This window comes from Cyanistes caeruleus, chromosome 4 (assembly GCF_971803275.1).
Source record: "Cyanistes caeruleus chromosome 4, bCyaCae1.hap1.1, whole genome shotgun sequence".
Classification (NCBI taxonomy): Eukaryota; Metazoa; Chordata; class Aves; order Passeriformes; family Paridae; genus Cyanistes; species Cyanistes caeruleus.
The window spans coordinates 54951315-54973321 of record NC_141704.1 but is presented as its reverse complement, the minus strand read 5'-3'; the positions used below and the strand labels follow the sequence as shown (position 1 = coordinate 54973321).

The 22007-nt window shown below is 42.8% G+C and overlaps 2 long non-coding RNA genes across 4 annotated transcripts; one reads left to right on the top strand and one right to left on the bottom strand.

Annotated features, from left to right (window-relative positions):
* Positions 1 to 2948: 2948 nt before the first annotated feature.
* Positions 2949 to 13711, bottom strand: LOC111936345 (uncharacterized). Its single transcript, XR_015285626.1, has 6 exons — positions 13649 to 13711; positions 12265 to 12356; positions 8869 to 9020; positions 6549 to 6835; positions 5769 to 6337; positions 2949 to 5163 (listed from the first exon to the last, which is right to left on the bottom strand). It is a non-coding gene; the product is annotated as an uncharacterized LOC111936345 (long non-coding RNA).
* Positions 11406 to 18747, top strand: LOC111944178 (uncharacterized). Of its 3 annotated transcripts, none has more exons than XR_015285629.1 (4): positions 11406 to 11632; positions 12537 to 12596; positions 12720 to 12860; positions 18593 to 18747. It is a non-coding gene; the product is annotated as an uncharacterized LOC111944178 (long non-coding RNA). The 3 variants fall into 3 exon arrangements; XR_015285627.1 differs by lacking the exon at positions 18593 to 18747 and adding an exon at positions 13187 to 15780; XR_015285628.1 differs by lacking the exon at positions 18593 to 18747 and adding an exon at positions 13049 to 15780.
* Positions 18748 to 22007: the final 3260 nt, after the last annotated feature.

Here is a 22007-nt window from a genome sequence, read left to right as displayed (position 1 = left end):
AAACCAGCATGGAAATCATCCTCCAAGAGCAGCAATAACCCCCTCTTCCTTTGGAATTTTAGGGCTCATGTAGACTGGGCACAGAGAAGAATCCAGGCAATAACATTAGATGCCATGAAAAGCTTACTCTGCTGCTAAAGTCAGAGACAGAGAAATGAGCTGAAAGCTCTGGTGTTACTAAGGTACTTCTTATTCACAGCTCACCTGTCTTTTATGTTTAACATTCATTACAAGATGCTGACCTGGTGTTTTCTTCTGTACTCTGATACAGATTTTAAGCTGAAACACCCTGTGAACAAGATGGAATTACTGATACGGATACATTAATTGGTTATTTGATATTATCATATGCTATGTTTGTCACAGAAGTCATTAAAATTATTTTCCTTCCTTCAAAAATGGGAAAGAAGACATAGGCAAATGTGAAATTGCCTTTGAAGCACACAGAGATATCAGTGACATGGGTATTGCCTCGGCATGTGGCTGGCACATGCTCCTGAGCAGCCAAGTCTTCCATAAAGACTTCATAACTAATTGCAGTCTTCCTTCCCAGGTGCCATGGCAGCAGGCATTACCCAGACTGAGGTTAAAGCATTGGAGTAATTAGCCTGAGTCAGTGGTGGGCCAGTATTTGTCTGCTGTGATGACTTCACTGGAGTGGAGCTGTGTAGTCAAAGCTGCCTCCAAAACTGGCCTCTTTAAATGCTCCATCTAAACACTGGGGCTGAGTCCCAAGGGAAAATACAGCACAAAAAGGAAAGACCAAGAAGTTGCGACAAAGGAGGACTTGGGACACCTCTCCTGATAACCTTTCTGCTTAGCTAGGGGAAAGCCACAGGACAGAATAATCCTGTGCCACGGAAGAAGTTAAAAAGGCATGAGCTGCATCTGCTGCCAAAGTTTTGTTAGAGCTACTGGAGCGAGCAGCTGCAATTTGAGACGAAACTCCTTCCTCCTCCAGTTCTTTTCAGCAATATTTTATGCAACGTTAAATTAAGGTCAGATAAAGGACATATTAGTAGTGTTCTTGCCAGTGAAAACCACAAGTTCACTACTGCTACTACATTATGTTTATTTACTTACTGTTTGATAAAAAGAGTTTCCCTTTAAAGGTCCATTTGAGGAACCTGTGAAACTGAGAACAATATTTGGACAGAGCTCTGAAGAGTTAATGGAAGTTCTCTGTGCTCTGTCTGAAGTCAGGTGGGGTTCTCTTTCAGCATATTAGTTGAATGTATACACTGGGAATATTTTACTTTGTTTTATGTTATTGCAATTTACAAAACTTACACTAATAACCCAATTTCATGCAATTATCTGAATGCAAAACATTGTTCAGTTGAATTCCCATAACCTAATCCTACCAGTTCCCTTGGCTGTCTCACTTTCAATTATGAACCAAGGTCTGTGCACATCAGTTGAAACACTGCTATTGTAGAAATCTAACCTTCCTTTAGAAGTTTTTTTCAGTGGTCTTCTGTCATACCGGCTGTTTTCATTGTCTGCAACCAAAAGCACTTGAAAGAAATCTGATTTTAACATCACAGGCTTGCAATACATATACTTTATCTAGAGTGGTTTGTTGTGTTTTAGTGGTAATGACCCAGTTGTGTTTGCACCATAATTGTACCTCTAAATGTCTCTTAAGCTGCACATGTGGGGCAAAGTGTGGCTTTATGAATATACAGGGGAAGTGGAAGAAAAGAGGAAGGCCATACAGAGAATTACATTATTCTTCTTTTCCTTACATATATAACTCAGCTAGCACAGTTTTGGAAGTCAAGCAGTGGATAATGTTAACACTTCATTAGTGCCTACTTAGTGTTCAAGTCTGAGTATTCAGATATTTGGAGGCTGGCTAAGGGTTCATACATGTTTGGTTTAGTACTTACTTTTCCCTTTTTGGGGCCTTTACAGTTTGTATCTGCAAGTTTTACTCCACAAACTATGGAAAAAAATAAAAATAAAAATTAGTTTTTTCTTGTCTTTTTGAGTATAATCCAGGATTTATTAAACCACATGACTTCAGGAAATAGGACTTAAAGAAAAATACCAAAGAAGCTGAATTTTATAAGAGCCAGGGACAATGTGCTATGTTCCCCAAATCAAGTTAATGAATTAACCTAGTCAACTGACCTGCCTTTCTGGAAAGAAAACATGCATCTTGAAAAACGTGGATAACATCATGCTGCAGAAAGTACTTTCTTGAAGCTTTGGAAAGTTTGGTTCTGTTTTAGTACATCCTTCTCTGGCTGTTCCTCTGAAATACCTATCCTGCACTTCCTCATTTGTGCTCTTTTACTGCATTTTGGGTAGGAAGGAACCATTCTTACATCCACTTTGGAGAGAACCTGCCTTGCTTGATTCAACCAGGACAGATGTAGTAGATCATTTTCAACTGGCGTTACCTACACACATTTCTTTGAAACTCAGTCTCTAAACTCCATTCCTTTGTTGTGCATTGGAAGAAATAATACTCATTTCATTATGAGATAGGACAGACATCAGCCTCTGGCCTTGCCTGGCTCTCATTTGTCTATAGAGGAAGGTTTCCAGACCTGGGCTTTTCACGTACATCAATAATCTAACATGAAATTAATCTCAACCCTGATGTCCTATTTTGGATATCCATAAGTCAAAGTAGTAAAATTAAATTCCTTTTTCACTTCTGCTGCCTTAAATATCTTCCATCTTTTTTTTTTTTTTTTTTTTTTTTTTCCCCTAAAGGAACAGCTGCCTCTTCAGGCAGTGAAATTTCTGTTCCTTATAAAAGCTACACATTTATCTGATATCATTATTCAGGTCTCCAAATGACCTTCATTAAAGCAGAGGAATTGGAAACATCATATTTTGGTTATTAAAGGGTGAAAAATAATCAGAAAAAGAGGTAAGAAAAAAACCAAAAACAGTAAGTTTCTAAACATGAGAGCAATAAAGAACAAACACAGTTTCATCTTTGCATTTCACCTTTTATATACTACTTATATTATCACACATCCTGATAAACACACATAGATACCCTGTTATCAGTTATCTTTAAGGAATACTTCAGATAGTAAGGCAGGACTCTCCCATCTTATTTTGGCTGGCATGCTCTACATTAATCCCCTGTCACTGAATCTGCAAACATGGCCACTCTGGTATTTTACTTATACAGTATTTTATCTGTGAAATTGCTGGTAGCCCAGAAAAATGTCTTGGGGAAAACAAATTTCATTTTTTGCTATATGCCTTCCATCCCTATCACAGATGTCAAACAGTAAAAGAAATATATATTGGCTCTCAAAGGGTCCTTTCATTTTCTCTGTCTGCTTTGTTAGAGCTGCCACAATCACTTGCTCCTTGCAGAGCATGAGACAGACACGTGTAACATCTTCACTCACTTGCACAGGGAATCACTCACAAAGCTGGTTTCCTCTCATTAAGCCTCTCTGAGAAGTAACTGATAGCAATGCAGGCCTTGGCAATTATTTAACATTTTGAACAGACAGAAATAAGTGGACTGGCTGCCTTGATGCTGCAGCACTTCATTCTCACATGACTGTCTGGAAATTCTGCTGCCCTGAATCTCTGGTTTCTAGTGAATGTGTAGTAATACATCAGCCTCTTCTCAGGAATGCCTTTCACAGGCATGGAACTATAGAAAAGCTTTCTAGCATTCATTTGTTACGTGCACTGCTAGCACAAAAGTTTGCATTGGAACAGGCAAGGTAATTAATTACTATTCTGATTTAACATTCCTCTGTCTTTTACACCTTTGCAACACTCATTCATATATATATATATATATATTTATAATGCATATATACATGCATCCATACATCTATAAATATACAAGCATTTGATGCCCTATTTTTGGAGCAGAAATCAATACTAGCTGCCCATTGCCAAGTGGCTCCCCAGAATGTATGGCCATGAAATTCTGCTTTAACAAACACCTGCATGTGCAATATAGAGGAGAAAAAAGAAAAATGTTCAAATGAAGGCATCTTTCCATTTCCCACTTCTAAAGCACTATATAAACAGAAAATTGGAAGGGATCAAAATACATTCTTAGAGCTTCTTGTGTATCACATATTGTATTTCATTACACATTTTTCAAAAGGCTCCACCTACTCTCTGAGACTAGAAATCTTTTAATAGCATGAAGTTAGTCAATCTTTCTTTCATTAATATTCATATATATGCCCCAGTTCTTACATTTAAATCCACTAATGAAGATTCACTGCTGCTTCAACCCAACACTGCAGGACTGGGATCCTTTTGTGCTGCCCTGTGTAGCACTGAACTACATGATGGGCAAACAGTACTTATTAAACAGCAACCACTTCACCTGCTCTCTGCTCCCTTAGCCCTTCTGCTAATTCCTTGGACAGTGCAGTCTCAGTTGAGGGGGGTTGTGTTCTCATTGCAGTGATGTGAGAGATAGCAGAGACTTGTATGTCACTGTCCTCTGTGTTGAAAAGACATTTTTAATAATCTCTGCCAAGTTATTCAATCTTTTAATCTTTTGCATTATAAAATGTTCCCCATTTTATGAAAGGGAGACAACAGTGCTTCTCTTCTTCTCGAGGATTTCTTACAACCATACAGCTTCTGGTTTCCTTTTAGCACTAACTCGATCCCTTTATGCAGCACCACACTGTGATGTGTAAACTTAGCCTGGAACAGAGTCTGAAGGCAGAAGAGACCATTATGATCATCTAGGATTTTTCTCAGGGATTCCTGCATGAAGCTCCACAGTTTCAGTTGCCAAGGAAACAATTATCAATCTTTTCCATCCCTCGCCATCCTTATGCCTCCTTTCCATTTTTCTGTTTCTTGCTACAATAAAAAGAATCTTGTCAAATGTCCTAGTCTCCAGCCCTTGCATCCTGACCTCCTCCACAAAGAAAGAAAAGGAAATGGTGTCAAGGATTCCTGGCTGGGAGTTCAGTCTGAAGTTTACCTTCTACCCTTGAATTTTGTGCTGCAGGTGGACAGCCCTTTGAAAATGATCCTCTCAGCTGCAGATAGCTTATCAAATGCTCTATTGTTTGACTAACATAAGACATATTATTTTTTAAATTACCCAGCAGTGCAATTTAAATTACCATTTGATACATTTGTGGTATCTTTCCTTTCACCGCAGCCTTAGCTTCAGTACAACCTCATGCAGAAATGCTTTGGGGAAAAAAATCACACTTTATTATAACATGCAACTGAAGAGCAAAAGCAATAATGAGGAAAAAAAAAGGAGGATGCAAAAGATGAGAAACTGTGTAGGAGGAAGATAGAAGGCAAAATCTCTGCATCAACTAAAGAATAAATTAGATGAAGTCACAGCCAGAGAGAAAATTTTGGAGTCTCAGGAGGTTAAACTTGGGTACCTTCAGGCAAGTTAGAGATCTGTGTGGTCCCCTAAGGTCTAATGAGTTCCACCTGGATAGTTCATAGCTTCTGACACTTGCACTGATTTTATGCCTTTAAATACAACTCTGATCAGGGTGATTGTGTGAAGGACAGAATTACATCACCAATGTAATTTGTAATTGAGGTATTCCCCTCAAATTCAGTGGAATTATATTAGTATTCCACTCCTCAATGTGCACAAGAGGGAGGATGGAACACAGCAATTGCAGGAAGGGAAAGAAAAGCCACATTCTCACAAAAAGCTGATGCGGAAGAGGGCTGCCATTTGGCACATTTTGATAATTCACCACTTTGGGTAATTGTCACGCTTTTATAAGTAGCCTAACAATAGCTCACTTAAAGGCAAGCAGACTTACCTTGCAAACCTTTGAAATATCAAATGACCGAAGAAAAGTCAGATATGTAAAAACTGAAACATTCCTCAGAGTATACTTCTAGGGAGAGAGAAACAAGGTAGACTACATTAATAAAACAATTGCTGCTTATAGTGAGGGAGAGATGCTTCAGCCCTTTCTCTTCTAGACACTCATTCTTGGAGCTTGCTGAAGGTTTTTTTTTGTTCTGTGTGTGTATAAGCCGTAACAGGAAGATTCTGAGGATGGCCAAACCATGCATGTATACACAGAGGGTGTTCTCATCCAATCACCATCATGGAAACACTGAGCACATGTCCAGTAGATCTGGCATCAGAGCCATTGTGCTTCTTCTAGGACCTCCACCAGCTTACACCTCAGGACAGAGCTGGGCTGTCGCTCACTACAAGCCTGGCAAGTCTGGATTTTTTGGCCATTTGGCTCCATTTGTTTAAAGCATTGCACCTAAATGTAGCCCAGAAAGATGCACCATACTAAAATCCCTGAAATATTTTTCTGCTGAAATCACTTGCCAGTGATTTGGGGTGGTTGTAACAGAAGTAGTAAGATCTCTGTGTGAAAAAAAATGATGGAGAAGACAAGTTATTTTTATGAATGTCAACAATATCTCAGTTTTCTTTTTTGGCTATTTTCCTGTCAGGCTGTGCAGAAGAATGTTAGAGGGAAGCAAATAGGAAGAAAACAACAACAAATGTACCAATGCAGTTTCAAACATCACAGTGCTGTTACAAGTAGTATATTGAGGAATATTTTCCCACATACCTTCAGGCAGGCAAGTGTTAATTTCTCCTGAGTCCAGGGAGAATAAAGAAGACATTGAACTGCTGAAAAGCACAGCTAGACAAAAGGAATGGATAAACAGCAGTGTTGAGATGAGTCAGAAAATGCCAGTCTTTAAGAGAGAGTTGGGTTTGGCACTTGGCCTTGAACAGGTGTGTTTGTGCTCTGTGGAAACTGTTGAAACAATCGTGTTTTCTGGTAAGACTTAGATACAAATGCTGTCTCTTTGTTCCATCTTCTGATTTCCTTTGGCTGAATAAACATATTTTCTGAAAAAAAAAAAAAAGATATATATATATATATTATTTAGCCCCTGGATCAGCTGCTGGTCCCAAGTGTGTTGGGCCAGTGCGGTGCAAAGCAGGCACTGCTGGCTTCTCTATTCACATGTTGAGTGCTGTATTCAACTACCTGGAGGGGACTATGTGGACGGGAAGAGCCATCCCTGGCTGGTAGTGACATGACATGACTTAGCATGCCAGCTGCTTCACAAGCCTGTGCTTCCTCCCCTAGGCAGCAGTACACAAGTGTGAGAGCTCATTATTCTCATACAAGAGAAGCAACTCCATAACAACAAAACAAAGCAAGCAAGCAAAACAAAACAAAATAAAGAAACCCCCCCCCCCCAACAAACAGGTAAACCTGAGAAAGGTTTACTGTCACTTGACTCTACTATTTCTCCCACTGGGTTGTGCTGCATATTTACCTGGCAACCGCCCTCCTGCTGCTGCCTGCCCTGCCAGGCTGATGACAGGGAAAAGGGTATCAGTTTGCAAAAAGAGAATGATCCTACTCCTCACAGACACAGCACAATCTTCCCCTCTGGCAGACCTGAGCACATTAATCAAGCAAATGGCACCAGGAGGCAGAACCTGAAGATGCCCTCCTTTTCTGTCCACATGGGCTTGCAACTATGCAACTGCTGTTTGCACTGTAGGAAATCTTGGCAATGGGATGCAGGCAGCAATGTCCCCTCCGCATCCCTGTCTGCAGATGTACTGGGGAGGAAAAGGCTCTCTGCTACTTAGGAAGCTTGAGAGGGAATCAGACAGGGTTGTGATCATGGAGGTCTTGCATTCTGGAGCTTGCCTCTGGATCCAAGACAGACCCTTTGTGCACTCTGGATCAAAACCTGCTCATTTCACTAAATCTCCTCTCAGATCTTGGATGTTTCAGACTCATCAACACCACCCACTATGCTAAAACTTTCCTGTCTACTCCCACTCACATCTACCAGCTTTCCAAGCCTAAGTAGCCCCTTGCTGTCATGCTTGATCACTCTACATCATTGTCTGCATCACTGTCTTCTGTCCTGCTATTCATTGGCAACCCCTGCTGCTAGCAAGTGAGTTCATGTTCAATTAGATAATAAATTGTTACATTAATGGATTAAACAGATTCCAGTATTGCCATAATCTGCATGAGCCTCTCCTGGACTTCTCACTGGCTCTTCTGAGGTCTGTCATTCAGCCTCCTCTTGGTGCTGTTCACACAAGCTGTATTGATGTCATTTTTAGACTGAAAATGCAGTGAGTGTATTGCTGACTCATGTGCCCAACACAGTTTCATACACATTATCACTATGCAGTTTCCTTTGTCAACCAAATGCATAGTCTCATCAAAGCACAAAAATCAGGTTTGTTTGACAAGTTTGCTTATAGGTCCGTAAACTCTGTCATTGGCATTAATTGTGTTCTTTCACTTAGTTCTTTCTTGACTAATCCATACAAGCTTTCCTTTACTTTCCCAGGAACTAAGTTTAGCCAGCCTCCAATTACAGGACTCATTCTCTGGGGCAAAATTATTACCAGTCTTTTTCCTCCGTTGCCTCTCTTTAATGTGCCCTGACCCCACCTTCCTCTGACTGTCCCTGCCCTGCTCTCCTTCAGGGAGTAGCAGTAGGTTCTCTTTCACTCCTGGAGAGACTTACGGGAAGGGATGGAGCCTTCTTCCTCTCCCTTGCAGAACAGGGTAGAGCTATCGCATGTATCAAACCCCGGGTTCTGACAGGGTTAGAGGGCAAGAGAGAGAGCTGCGGAGAGCTGCAAGGCTACAGTACCACCTCAGCACCTCCACAGTGTGTTGGTCTGATCCACAGACAGTCCTGGTCACAAGAGGGACCAGACTGCCCCAGAAAAGATGGATGAGTGAGAAAGGCAGAGCTGAGGAGTTCTCCTGCCCTGCTTACACTTCTGATCTTCATCCAAAAGGTTTAACAGTACTGCCATGATTGATGATAGCATGGTATCATCCTTTTGGTTGTTATCAGAAACAAGGTTCAAATGATACCATTCCTCCTTACCTGCAGGTCTATTCCAAAGTCTGCTGGAGTCCTTTCATTAGCATCAATCAGCCTCAGATCAGAGTTTATCCTTGCATTTCCCTGGAGGTGTAAAAGATGCCTGCACTCCTCCTCTTCCTTTTTGGGATGCTCAGCAGTGTCGCGGGTCTCCCCTGCAGAACAGCAGCAGCAGCATTTGCATTTCCAGAGAAGTTACAGGGTTTCTTTGCACTCACCAGGCTCCTTTCAGGCAGCATGCAGCTTCACAGCCACCAGTGGGGCTCCTTTCCACCAAGCTAGATTCTCTGATTGTAGGATTCACCAGAGGATTAAAATAGATTTTCCTCACAAGTCCTGAAAGAAATCAGTGCTTATTCAAGAGGAAACAGACTCAAGATCATACAGCTGTCCTGCCCAGGTAACCTGTCATATAAGCCTGTATAAAGAGTGTATTTCAGGCCACAAAAAGTACAGGAGAAACACACATTGCGCTGTACAAAGGGTAGATGCAGTTGGTTTCAGATGAGGTTAGTGTATTCAGCAAAGCACTTCAAGTGCCATTTGCTGAGAAAACCTATTAATAAATGGAGACAAAGGCCATAATAAACTAAAAAGCAACTGCTTCACAGTTCAGAGAATAAATACAGTGCCCTGGGCAAGGAAGCGAGATGGCTCACTTACAGAGACCTTGGCACAGACCAGCTTAGACCATTGATAGCTCTGCTTATCACAAAGAGAAAAATCACGATGATGGGAGAAAATAAATAAAAGAAGGAAGAAGAAAAGTGAGAGAAGAAAGCCACAGAAAGCTGAGCTTTATAGTAAGTGTGTGCATTTGGACACATTGACCTGTGACACTGCCTGTGTATAGTTACAGGGCAAGGAGGCACGTGCATTATTAACAATCTCTTTAACACCTCAGATCCTTTCTCTGTAACCTTCACTTGTTGTAAAGTAAGGTCACATATGGTTCTGAAAAACTTTCCCCAAATTTTCATTCAACATAAGGTGGAAACTGCAAGCAGTTTGCTTCTCAGAGATCACTTTACACCTTTTCTGCAAAGCAGATCATTGGCTTCTCAAGTGTTTTCACATTGCTCACAATCTTAGAGCATTTATTGGTGAAAGCATGGTCTCCTTTGAAAATTTTGAAAATGGTAATGAGAAAAATCCAAAACAGACACGCCTCTCCGCTCAGGTTTTTTTTGTTGTTGTTTTTTTCCTCATGGGAAATCAGGATGCTGCCTTTGCAGCTGAAGTGAAATACACTGGGGAATGGGAAAAAGGTGTGAAGAAAACCCCAACAATCCAAAGAGCTCCTCACTTTCATCAGAAGTTATATTCTTCATCTTTCTTACTGCAGCCAAAGCATCTTATGAGAAATGGATTTAAGAAGCCTGGGACTCCCATTTGGATTCAGAGGAAGGGCAACTGAAATGGATGAATGGGACCCTGTGACCTTTCCCCATCCAGACATTGCACTCAGGTAGTTCCATCATTTTGCTGTGAATCTCACAATCAGTGCTTCCAGCACTAGATGTGCCAGAGCTGTTAATATTTGATATCCAGCTAAGGTATTATATATCCTCTGTGCAGGCACAGAGCTGTTGCCTATGATCAAAAGCAAGCCCTGTGATCAAAGGTATGTGTTTGACTCCTTCTAGAGAAAAGCACCAGTGATATCCTTACTTGAGTGCTGAATGAATATTCTGTTCATTTTTGCTTTCCCTCTAGTATCAACTATTTTTTGTCTGAAATATTTGAATTCATTTTTTTTGTGATTTTATGTTCTCTGAATTCTTTTGCTAGCTCTGTTTCAAGGCCCCTGGATTATAATGTCTTTCACAATGTTTTCCAGCTCTACAGGGATTGGCTGGGATGGAGTTGATTTTCTTCAGCAGCCCATATAGTCCCATGTTTTGAATCTGTGTCCAAAACAGTGCTAACATGGAAGTGTTTTGGCTGCTGCTGGGCATTGCTTGCATCAGGTCAAGGCCTTCCCTGTTTCTCCCTCTGCACCCTCAGCAAGAAGGCTGGGGGTAGGCAAGAGGCTGGGATGGGACAGCTGACCCCACCTGACCAAAAGGATATTCCATACCACAGAACATCACATTCAGCAATAAAAAGTGTGGAGGAGGGGAGATCCCAAGGTACTTGCCCAGGAACTGGCTGAGATTTGCCTTGCTGGTGGGAGGTGGTGAGTGACCTTCCATCACTTCAGGTTTTCTTCTTTACTTATGAAGGTGTCACAATTCTTTCACTCCTATGTTGTTAACTACTTCCACCATGCTCATGTCTTAAAAATGTCATCCAGCACCAAACTACTTTGTATCATACGGATGTACAGCGCCCAGCACAGCACGCTGGCCGAGACTAACTTTCCAGTGCTCCTTAGTTACGGCTAAGGAATAAGTCAGGGTTTTAAAACCCCTTCACTTGTTGGTACTGACGGCGTGTGCCGTGCACTCACTCAGCCGAGCCGGGCCGGGCCGGGCCGGGCCGAGCCGGGCCGGGCCGGGCCGAGCCGGGCCGAGCCGAGCCGGGCCGAGCCGGGCCGAGCCGGGCCGCGGGCGCCCTCTGGCGGCCGGCGGGTCCCTCCGCCTCGTCAGGGCCCAGCGGCTGCTCTGAGGTGCCGTGCCCGGAGGCTCCGCTGAAAAGAGCTGGGAGGAAAACACTTTATTCCAGCACTCCCATGAACTGCTGTGTGTCCAACCTACTTTGAAGACCGCTGCTCCATAGGCTGCATGGAAAAATCTGATGGCCAGAGGACCAGATTTTTCCACAGGTTTCAGCATACAACCTTCCCCTGCAGTCCCCCTCCCAGAACTCGGAACGTCTAAAATTTTTCACTTTCCCATCGATTTTCTACTCTTCTTCAACCTACAGCCTGCTTCCCCCCCGGCTGTCTTTTATCTCCCCTCGTATCTACTCTCAAAGCATTTCATCCCCTTTATCCATCATTCCCAGTAATTCCAGACCTCCTCACTCATCTTGTCAGGGGAGGCAGTCTCCTGCTCTTACCTACCTGCAAACACCGTCATTCCTGGTATTATTTTAAAGTCTTAACAAACCCCTAACCCAGCCCTATGGGGTTTGCTTTTCTGGTCACCCTCCACTACCCACAGCTGCCTCTGACATGCCGCATCCTTCTCCCCGTGGCCCTCGGGTCAGCACCACACTGAGGGAAAGGAAAGCAAGCTCGGGGAGAGGTGAGGAAATGGGATCAGTGCAGGACAGGGGTATAAATTAAAAAAGGATGGGGTATCCCTAACCCAGAGAAAGCAGGGATAAAGCAGGGAAATGTGACCAGCAGACCCAATAGAGGAGAGCAGAGCTCTGGCGTCTGCATCTCCATGTCACAAACAGGGTACAGGACAGGCAAATAATCTGGCATATGCAGGTGAAGTGTGGTTGAACCTTCATCGATCCTCCTGCAGTCTCCTTCCAGACCTGCCTTTGTTGTTCCTGTCACTCCTGTTCTGTAAACTTCTGAGGAGGCCGGTTGATGTCTGAAGGAGAGAGGCAGATCAAGGATATTTGGGTATGGAAGAAAACAACCTCAAGAGAGACAAAGCAAGCTTTTCTCAAGCAGCGCAGCAGCTGTGCCCCAAACCCTGGTCATTGGAAGTCCTATTCAGGAGCAGCTTCCCTCTTTGTGGGACCATGAATTCTTCTCTGTGGTTTTTCAGGCTGTCAAGAGGGGATGAGAATTTTCATCCCAGGATCCAGTCACAGTATTGTGAATTACAGTAAGTCCTTCTTTTAAACTGTAATTCTCCTTTTCCTCTGTGATGTTTCTACAAGTTCTAATTTATTTTTTTATGAGCTTGAAAAAAAGAAAGGGGACTAAAATGACTCCTTTGTATTTAAAGAGTTTACACACCCGAGGCAATATGCTGTCTAACTACAAAGGGGAAGCGTCCCAGATGCCTCCTGGACTTGCAGCCTCCTGCACCCCATATGCAGGTGTCTGGACGTGCCGAGAAAAGCCTGTGGACAAATGCAGACTGGAGGTAAGTGTACTTAAGCTATCTGGTGTGCCTTTTTACTGGACCTCCTTGCACCATTAACACAGGGGTGACGAGTCCCCATGGGAATGAGAGCACCATGAGAGTGCTGCTCATGCTGGGTTCCCAGGGCTGGCAGTGCTGCCAGGAGAAGTCTGCTCCTGTCCCTGAAACTGCTGCTTTGCTGGTTTAAGTGTGGATCTGTGCATCGAGCTCCTCTTGTGGCTGCCTTCTTGTGAGCAAAAGTCCCAAACAGCAGAGCCTTTGATATATATTGCAGTGCAGAGGCCTTTAAATAACAGCCTTTATTGCCCATTATTTGCACCTTGCAGGAGAAAAAATAAAGAAAAGAGTGCATTGCAGGAAATGCTGATGCAGGCGTGTTTGGCCTGACCTGACCAGCAGAGTAAGAGAAGACATGGGAATTTACAAACTGCAGATCTACTGCTCTAGCATGGGTTTGCTGTGGAGATCCAACACATGTGCACAGGTGACCAAAACACAGCAGCCTGTGTTTCACAGAGCAGGATCATTCTCCTTCTCCCAGACTCCCATTAACAGCTTAATTTGACATGAATGGTAACCAGGAGGGCAGAGCTGCACTGTACCTATGACAAGCTCTTCTTATATGTATAAAAACTAATTTAGGTGCCAAATTTCAGACTCCAATGAATTAAAACATAGCCACTGCACTGGAAAGCAGAAGCAGCACATGCCAGGAACAGCAGCACCACTGTGCATACACCACATCCGTAAGGCACCCCCACCTTCCCAATTTTAAGAGCTATACCCACCTAGAATAAACCAGTTAAGCTGAGGTGAACACTGAAAGCATCAGCAGAGATTCCTTGTGGCCCAGAAAGAGCTCGATTTGCTCAAGTTTGTTGGTGGTAACTTTTACCATCTGCTCAGAATTGTGGTCTCCAGGTGCTGACATTTACTGCAGCTCCAGTGGTTTGAGAAGATCCTACCCAGCCTCTTATATGGTGGCTGAACCCCTCACTGTTTCCTCTCACATGGCATTGCAGGCTCTGTTAAGAGAAACCCTGCTGCTGCTCTCCCTTCCTGGGAAAAAAAAAGGGTCAGAAAGTACATTCTCCAACTACAATGCATTTTTAATGTGTTTTGGTCTCAGACACCAGAGTGACAAATTTTTTTTACAGTTTTATTGATAAGTTTTACAAAAAGAAGAAACAAATAAAGAAGACACCATAAGACGACACACACATGGAGCAACTACACTAGTTAAGCTATCTCTTCTGGATTTACATCTGTTGCTGACATTAGATCATTCACTAATGTCTCTCATACAATGACCAAGTAAACTCCTCATTTCCCGTAGAGTACTTCACACTGCAATTACCTGTTAGCTGTTTAATAGGACACATGATTTTAAATTAAACACTGACTTAATTGCTTTGCTGGACAGACAGAGTTTTAACTGTTATTGCTCAGTTGGGTCTCAACCAGTTTAAGGGAGTGGGGAGAAAAGGGTCCATGACCTCCTGCTACCAAAAGTTTCATATCCACCTAGAAATTCACAACAGTTTCTGCAGTGCTCCCTGCTTATTTCAAGGAAACATGAGGCAGGAGGCTGTAAAACTAAGGTGCCAGTACTCACTGATAAAATGAGCCTCCCATGCTAACTCCAGGTTTGCATCCTGAGGCAATCCCCTCGTCTGGCAGTGTCCTGCAGGGCCATCCAGCAGTTACTAGAAGTTTTTGCAGAAGCCACTTGCCAGACACTGAACAGAGTGTGGCCCTGGACCATGGGCAACTCCTGGAGCACCCCTCTGGCTATCCCTAAGAAGGGAGGAGCTGACCTAACAAGATGAACCCCATGGGCTGGAAACCCAGTGGGCTTGTGTAGGAGTCACCACATCAGGAAAGGTCAGCAACAAACCCAAGCTGGTCTTATTCTCCCTCTGTTAAGAGCAGCTGTTGAGGAGCCATTGGCCTCCTCCAAGGTGACACTATGGTATAATAGGAGACCCTTTGCAGATGCCTCCAGCTTGCTCTTGTACAGACCTCCTGGTAACAATCAGGCACAGCCCAAAAAGGCAGGTATGGCAATTGCCAACACATGGTGGTTTCAGCATTTTAGTGTCTATATGAGCCTTCCAAAGGTCAGGTGGGACTTGGCAAAGAGAGGAAAGGGAACAAATGAACTGAGGGCTCAGGCTAAAAGAAAATCAAGACCTGTACTTGCAGCTGATGACCACACTCCATTTGGCACAGTGGGATATAGCAGGCAGCTCTCGACTGAGCTGAACACAGCAGCTCTAAGCAGCCTCCTGTGCTTCAGTGAAGCATCTGAATGCAGATGCTCTTCTGCCCTGGGAGAAAAAAATACATCTCACAAATCTAAACATGTTACCTCAAAAAGAAGACTATTTATTATTAATGATACTATTAGTGCTCTTTTTTTTCAACAGACTGAGGAGAATAAATAATAGTATCTGAAAACTAACCAAATGTTCAGACCAAACTTTAGCTAGCAAGAAGACAGACACACACAAACTTTGCAGTGACTTAAAACAGTTTAATGTAATTCCAAGACAAAGTGTGATTACATTTCTACACATATACAATATGCATATGTGAGTTGACAAATTCTGATTAATAACTCGTTTCACCTCAGAGACCGAAAAAATGATCAAAAAGAAACCGTGAATAACAAGCTATAACATAGTTCACCACAACGGGACCTCCTTTCTCACCCTACAGTTAGTAATATTACAATTAAAATAACTATATTCTTCTATAATGTATTTTCTGTTAAAATCATCTCATAAATTTACAATGCTATTATTAGTTTCCAAGACTAATATAAATTCACTCCATTTTTCTACAACGAAAATGATTATTAATTAGAAGCACACAACGTCATGATGAAAAACACAAGCATTTTTTTTTTTTTTAGTAGCAAGAACTTGATTGGTTAAGAATTAGTTTTCTTGTAAAACATTCTAAAGCCAAGTAAAATATCCATTCTTATAACATACCTATAATATGAGACTAAGGAATAGGTTACATATAGGTCTACAACACATCAGTTTGTTTTTGTTTTTTCTTTTAAAAGAAGAAAGACATATTACTAAAAGAAAAAAAAAGAAAAAAGAGGAAGGAAAGAAAAAAAAGAAAACAGAAAGGGACAATTCACATAGGTAAAAAGCAGTACACAATAAAATACTGTTGCACACAAGAATTTTCACAAAGATTAACATGGATTAACACTCTTATTACAGAAACCGTACAGTGAAGGAACACAACGGCTCAGGGCTTTTGTGGGGTTACTGGGCTGAGATGATACTGTAGAGAAAGAACTGCTTGAGATCCAGAGCTGGGGCAGGGGCATCTTTTCCTTTATGACTGCAGTAGTGTTTCACAGCTCTGCCCCCACCTTCCCTTCATAATTTTGGTGCAGTGTATATTAACTTCCACTTTCCATCCAGAGTATGCTGGGCTCATGGGCAGTTGAAAGGCATAAAATGTTCTCTCCATTTCACCCCTTCTGTTTTTAAAAGGATTTTACAGCTCATTTAAAAAAATGTTTCACCCATTGGTTCATTTTTAACTACCTGAAAACTAGACTTTTCACCTTCCAAGATGCCCCTCGTTCTTCTCTCTTTCTCACTCCCTCTCTTTTTCTCTCTCTCACACACACTCCTTTATTAAAGCTATTAATGACACTTCCTCTCCTTTCATAAATTGGATTTGGTATGAAATATACAGGCTACATTCTAGTTCTGCCCAAGTAGAATCTGGTACCCAAAACGCTTTGATTGCTTTGTTGGTGAAACATGGGATGTGGAGATCCTCTTTTACACCTGAAATGGCTGTGCCCTGGAATATCTGTGGAAGCTATGTTTCAAGAATATAGAGTAAAAAATATATAGAGAAAATTAAAAAATCAAACACACAAGGGATAACAGGGAAAAAGAAAAGCCAGAAGTGTTGTATGTAACCATGTGAGGTGGAAGCGTTGCAGAAGCGCTTTCTTTCCTTGCTGAGGGCAGAGGTGTTGTATGTAACCATACAGATCTTACGGGATGTGTGTTGCCAGTGTTGGAAACCCCTTCTTGCCTAACAAGCTGTAAGCCAAAGTATTCAACAAGACTCTGTGTCTCCTTGAGTGTGCTGGTATTGGTGAGTGTGACTCTGCCCAGGAGAACAGGGGAGCCGGCAGGAGCCGGCGGCAGTGAAGCCTGTTGACTGAGTGGTGGTGCACAGTGAGGGCCGGTGGATGTTTTCCAGCTGGCCCCAGTGCTGCTGGCACTCCTGGCTCGCCGTATGACACCTGATGGCTTTGGCAATGCGGCCGGCGAGGCAGGAACGGCAAACACCGGAATGGTGCCGAGGGAGGAGGAGGAGGAGGCGGGCTGCACTCCCCGGCCCCACGGCTCTGATTGTACTGGGAGCAGCACCGGTGCCCAGCTGCAAAGCATCGCCCATTGCTCCTTTCCACCACCTCTGCAGAGAGGACAAATACAACGCCCTCAGGCACAGTGGAAACACGAAAGGAGTCCTCCCGTGGGCACCCCAGCTCCACAGCCGAAGCCCAAATGTACATATACATATTTTTACATGCCAATTCCTGTACTTTCGGGACCTCGAAGTACCATTTTGCCCAGCAGACATTTATAACATGTTCACTGATTACCCAAATGAGAGAACACAACAGAAGAAACTTGACAGCTAAGTGAGACCGGGGAGTGGGGAATATGATATATCAAAATGCAAAGTACAGGGTAGCAGCAGTGGGGAACAGCATTAATGGGGACTGGCATGTGCTGAGAAAACAGAGTTGACAAGGAGATGGTCAGTGAACTTTGTATTTTGTTTACTGGTTTAACACATTTCTGTGGTGGTGAGCATCATTTGTAAGAAAGGGGTCAACCGATGAAAGCCAAATTACAGCGTTGCCTCTGAGTGGCTCACACAAACACACACACACACACACACACACACACACACACACACACACACACTTAGAAACAACCCCCACCCCCCCATCCCCCAAAGAAATCAAAGCATTCACTAACTCAGGAATTATTTGTTTGGCTAATGATTTATCAACAGTACAATACAATCCTTCTTACGAATATCCTTCATTCTCCTGATGTGGGTATCTTCATCCAGATGAGGATCTTAACACAGAACAGTGAATTTTGTACAGTGCTCCCTGCTCCAACCCAGGGAGGCCTGATAAAGCATGTTATTCAAACAAGCAAACAAATAGCTTATCTGTTGAACTAAATCTTCAAAGTGGGTGGAGTGTTTTTTTTCAATCAGATTTTTGGAATACATTGGATTACTTCATCTCTGGACTGACTTTCCAACACTATGTTATATCTCAAAACAGAATATACATATTAAAAACACACTTGTACTTTTCCATTTTTAACGGGCAAAATTAAAAAAGAGGCAGCTGTACTGAGTTTTTGAAGGTGTCACTTAAAAACACAAGATTTCCCTTAAAAAGTACCAGTTTAAATGTAAACTATAAAACACTGTAATAACTATAAAATGTAGCCAGAAAACTGTTTAAGTAGCCACAGTCTATTATTCAGTTCATATTGGTTTAAAATGTGACTCATTAAATATCTTCTAGAAGGCCAAAGCATTTTACAGTAGCTATAAACATATATACTTACATGTGCATTTTAACATCACAATTGATTAAAATACATAAAAGAGTAATCTATTCCTTGGTTTAATTTTTTTTCTTTTTAAAGATTCACTGTCTTCAGAATTCACTCAAGCAACAATGACCAGGGTGGGCATTTATCGCTATTCCGCCCCTATGGAGTTCAGAGTCTTTGAATCAAAGTTCAAGCTGGCTACATTGATTTCAGAAAGGCTAAAACCAGGATGAATGCCCACATTTGAGGTAATTATTGCCATTAGGTCACAGTTTGCGTAATGTAAGTGTATTTAAATCCTTCTTTTAAAAAAGCAAAAGTATCCCACAGTACCAGGGGATACCCATTGGAGCAATCAGAATCCAGAATCCTGATCAGTGGGTTTGCTTCCAAAGGAGCCAGCGGTCCCGGAGCACAAGGCACTCCCAGAACAGCCGCCAACCAGCCTAGAGCTCAGGCAAGCAAGCCTGCAAAATGCCTTTTTAAATTTTTAATATATTTTTTTTTTAAAGAAAAGGAAAACGTAAGAAAAAATGCCATAAAATAGACGGGTAACTTTTCTGATCAGAATTCCAGACTAAAGCTTTTCTATCCGTCTTATTCCTTTCCAAACAGTTTGCTGAAAAATCAAAAGACATTGGCTTAAATACTTAACTCTATGCCAGCACTGCAAAAACTCCTTGGCTATGTTCTGAAAGTGGGATAAGCTTTGCTTTTGCTGAGCATTGTTGCCCCATTGCTTTCTGTTTCAAAGAGGAAACCTTGTTTGAAAGAAAGAAAGAAGAGGAAGAAGGAAATGAGGAAGGAAATGAGGAAGGAAATGAGGGAGGGAGGGAAGGAGGGAAGGAAGGAGGGAAGGAAGGAGGGAAGGAGGGAGGGAGGGAGGGAGGGAGGGAGGGAGGGAAGGAAGGAAGGAAGGAAGGAAGGAAGGAAGGAAGGAAGGAAGGAAGGAAGGAAGGAAGGAAGGAAGGAAGGAAGGAAGGAAGGAAGGAAGGAAGGAAGGAAGGAAGGAAGGAAGGAAGGAAGGAAGGAAGGAAGGAAGGAAGGAAGGAAGGAAGGAAGGAAGGAAGGAAGGAAGGAAGGAAGGAAGGAAGGAAGGAAGGAAGGAAGGAAGGAAGGAAGGAAGGAAGGAAGGAAGGAAGGAAGGAAGGAAGGAAGGAAGGAAGGAAGGAAGGAAGGAAGGAAGGAAGGAAGGAAGGAAGGAAGGAAGGAAGGAAGGAAGGAAGGAAGGAAGGAAGGAAGGAAGGAAGGAAGGAAGGAAGGAAGGAAGGAAGGAAGGAAGGAAGGAAGGAAGGAAGGAAGGAAGGAAGGAAGGAAGGAAGGGAAAGAAAGGAAGGAAGGAAGGAAAGGAAAGGAAAGGAAAGGAAGGAAAGGAAGGAAGGAAAGGAAGGAAGGAAAATAGATCCCTGGCTGTCAGAAGTACACACAAATATTTACAAGGTATGTGTGAATCTGCACACAGTTCCCCTCACAGCGAAAGAGTTAAGAACAGAGATGTCACAATATTTATCAGTGCAGTAAAAAATATCATTTTTGGAAAAAAATATACCTTTAGTATTGCCTTTCTTAGATTAACTATGATAAGCAAAAGATTAAAAACAAAACCTTTATCTTCAAACACACATGAATAGTCTGTTATAGCAGCACTGCTAAAACTGGAAGGACAAAGCTAACCCGTAAATGAGAAACAGGAGTTTCAAACCACAAATGCCGAATGCAAAACCTCCTAGTATGCTTCCTAAGACTTCTGAAGAACCAAGCCAATCTATCGTTCAAATTTCACTCTCAACACACACAAATGCTCTAAAACCACATCTTCCCACTGAAAGCATTTGACACGTGCAGAACTCAGCTCAGTTTGCCTCCAAACTGGTTCTCACACCTCCACCTGCATCAGCAGCTCCTCACAGGTAACCACTGCCTCTGGGGTCCCTCACAGCGATCACATTTGTCACAGGGGACAAGGAGCCCTCGAGCGCAGAGTCTTTGTGAGCAGAGCTCCTCTGCACGCTGCCAGGCCTTCCTTCTAGGGGCCACCCCTGCTGTGGGTCTTGCTGTGTGCCTGGGGCGCCTGGTGGGCATGGTGGCATCACAGCAATATGCACGCAGCTAGTGGTGAGGATGGAAGAGGGATGGAGACCAGCCTGGAAAGCCCAGCTCCTCTTATCCAGTGCAGTAGTCCTGCAAGGAGTCTATGCACAGCCACTAACAACAGGACTGGCACCATTTCTTTGAGCACCTCACTTAGCATCTTCAACCCAGGGTGAAATTGTCACCGTCATCAGAGGCAGCTTTATTGGAGTACGGCAGTGGAGGAACCTCAGCAGCAGAGAACCATCTCCTCCCTATGTCTGGAGGGAGAAAAATGATTTGTAGGCACAGAAGTGGGCCTTGAGAAGTAAGCTGGGGATTCCAGGTACCTTGGACACAGGTCCTTCTCATAGGAGCACCAGGAGGGTGACATAGATAAGTGCCCAGGACCTCAGATCAACTGCTTTGAAGCTCACACATCAAATGGGACCAATGTCAGGGACATTGCTATGTTAACAGGAGGAGGGAACACATTCCCTTCCCACACCTTTCCTGTCTGTATTGCCTACCCACGGCAGACCTTGCATACAGGTATCCAGGATTTGGCCCACAAGTAGCACTGAAGATCTCTAATGATTACAAAGCCATGGAAGAACACAAGTCTAAGTCCAACACCCTTGCCCAGCTGTGTCTGGCCTGACCACGGCATCACTGTTTGGGGTATCAGGAAAAGGTTTTTCCCCCTGAGGGTGGTTGGGCACTGGAACAGGCTTCCCAGGGAGGCTGTCACAACACCAAGCCTGACAGAGTTCAAGAAGCATTCGGACAATGCTCTCAGGCACATGGTGTCATTCTTGGGGTGTCCTGTGCAGGGCCAGGAGTTGGACTTGATCTTGATAGGTCCCTTCTAACTCAGCATATTCTATGATTTTATGAACCCACAGAACAAAACCAGTGTCCTAAATCCAAAGGAGACACTACAGAAGCATGCAGAGCATCCAGAAGCTTATCCCCACTACACAGCTCACCATTTGCACACTGCAATGTCACCACTAAAACAGTTAAATCAATATGAACAATAACAAGAGAAGAAAAACATTTTTGACATCCCCTACATTTTAGGATAGCAGCAATATTTAGTGTGAATTTCTCTGCTCATCAAGCTAGCTACTTGAAAAGATGTCAGAAACTCGAGAGAGAGAGAGAAAAAAAAAATAAATAAGTGAATGGAAAGATTGAGTTCCATGGTGTATCCTCACTGCCTGGTGCTCATAACTCGTGGCTTCATTTAATTTTTGGAGTAGACGGGAGTCTCTTTCTCTCTTAAAAAAAAAAAAAAGAAAAAAAGTATCTTTGGTTAAAGAAAAAAACAGGTTTATTGCCCTTCAAATTTGCTAATGGAATTGCTTTCAAACCAAATTACAATACACAATCTCTTGAATGTATAAAAAAAAAAAAGGAAAAATGTCACAGTCAA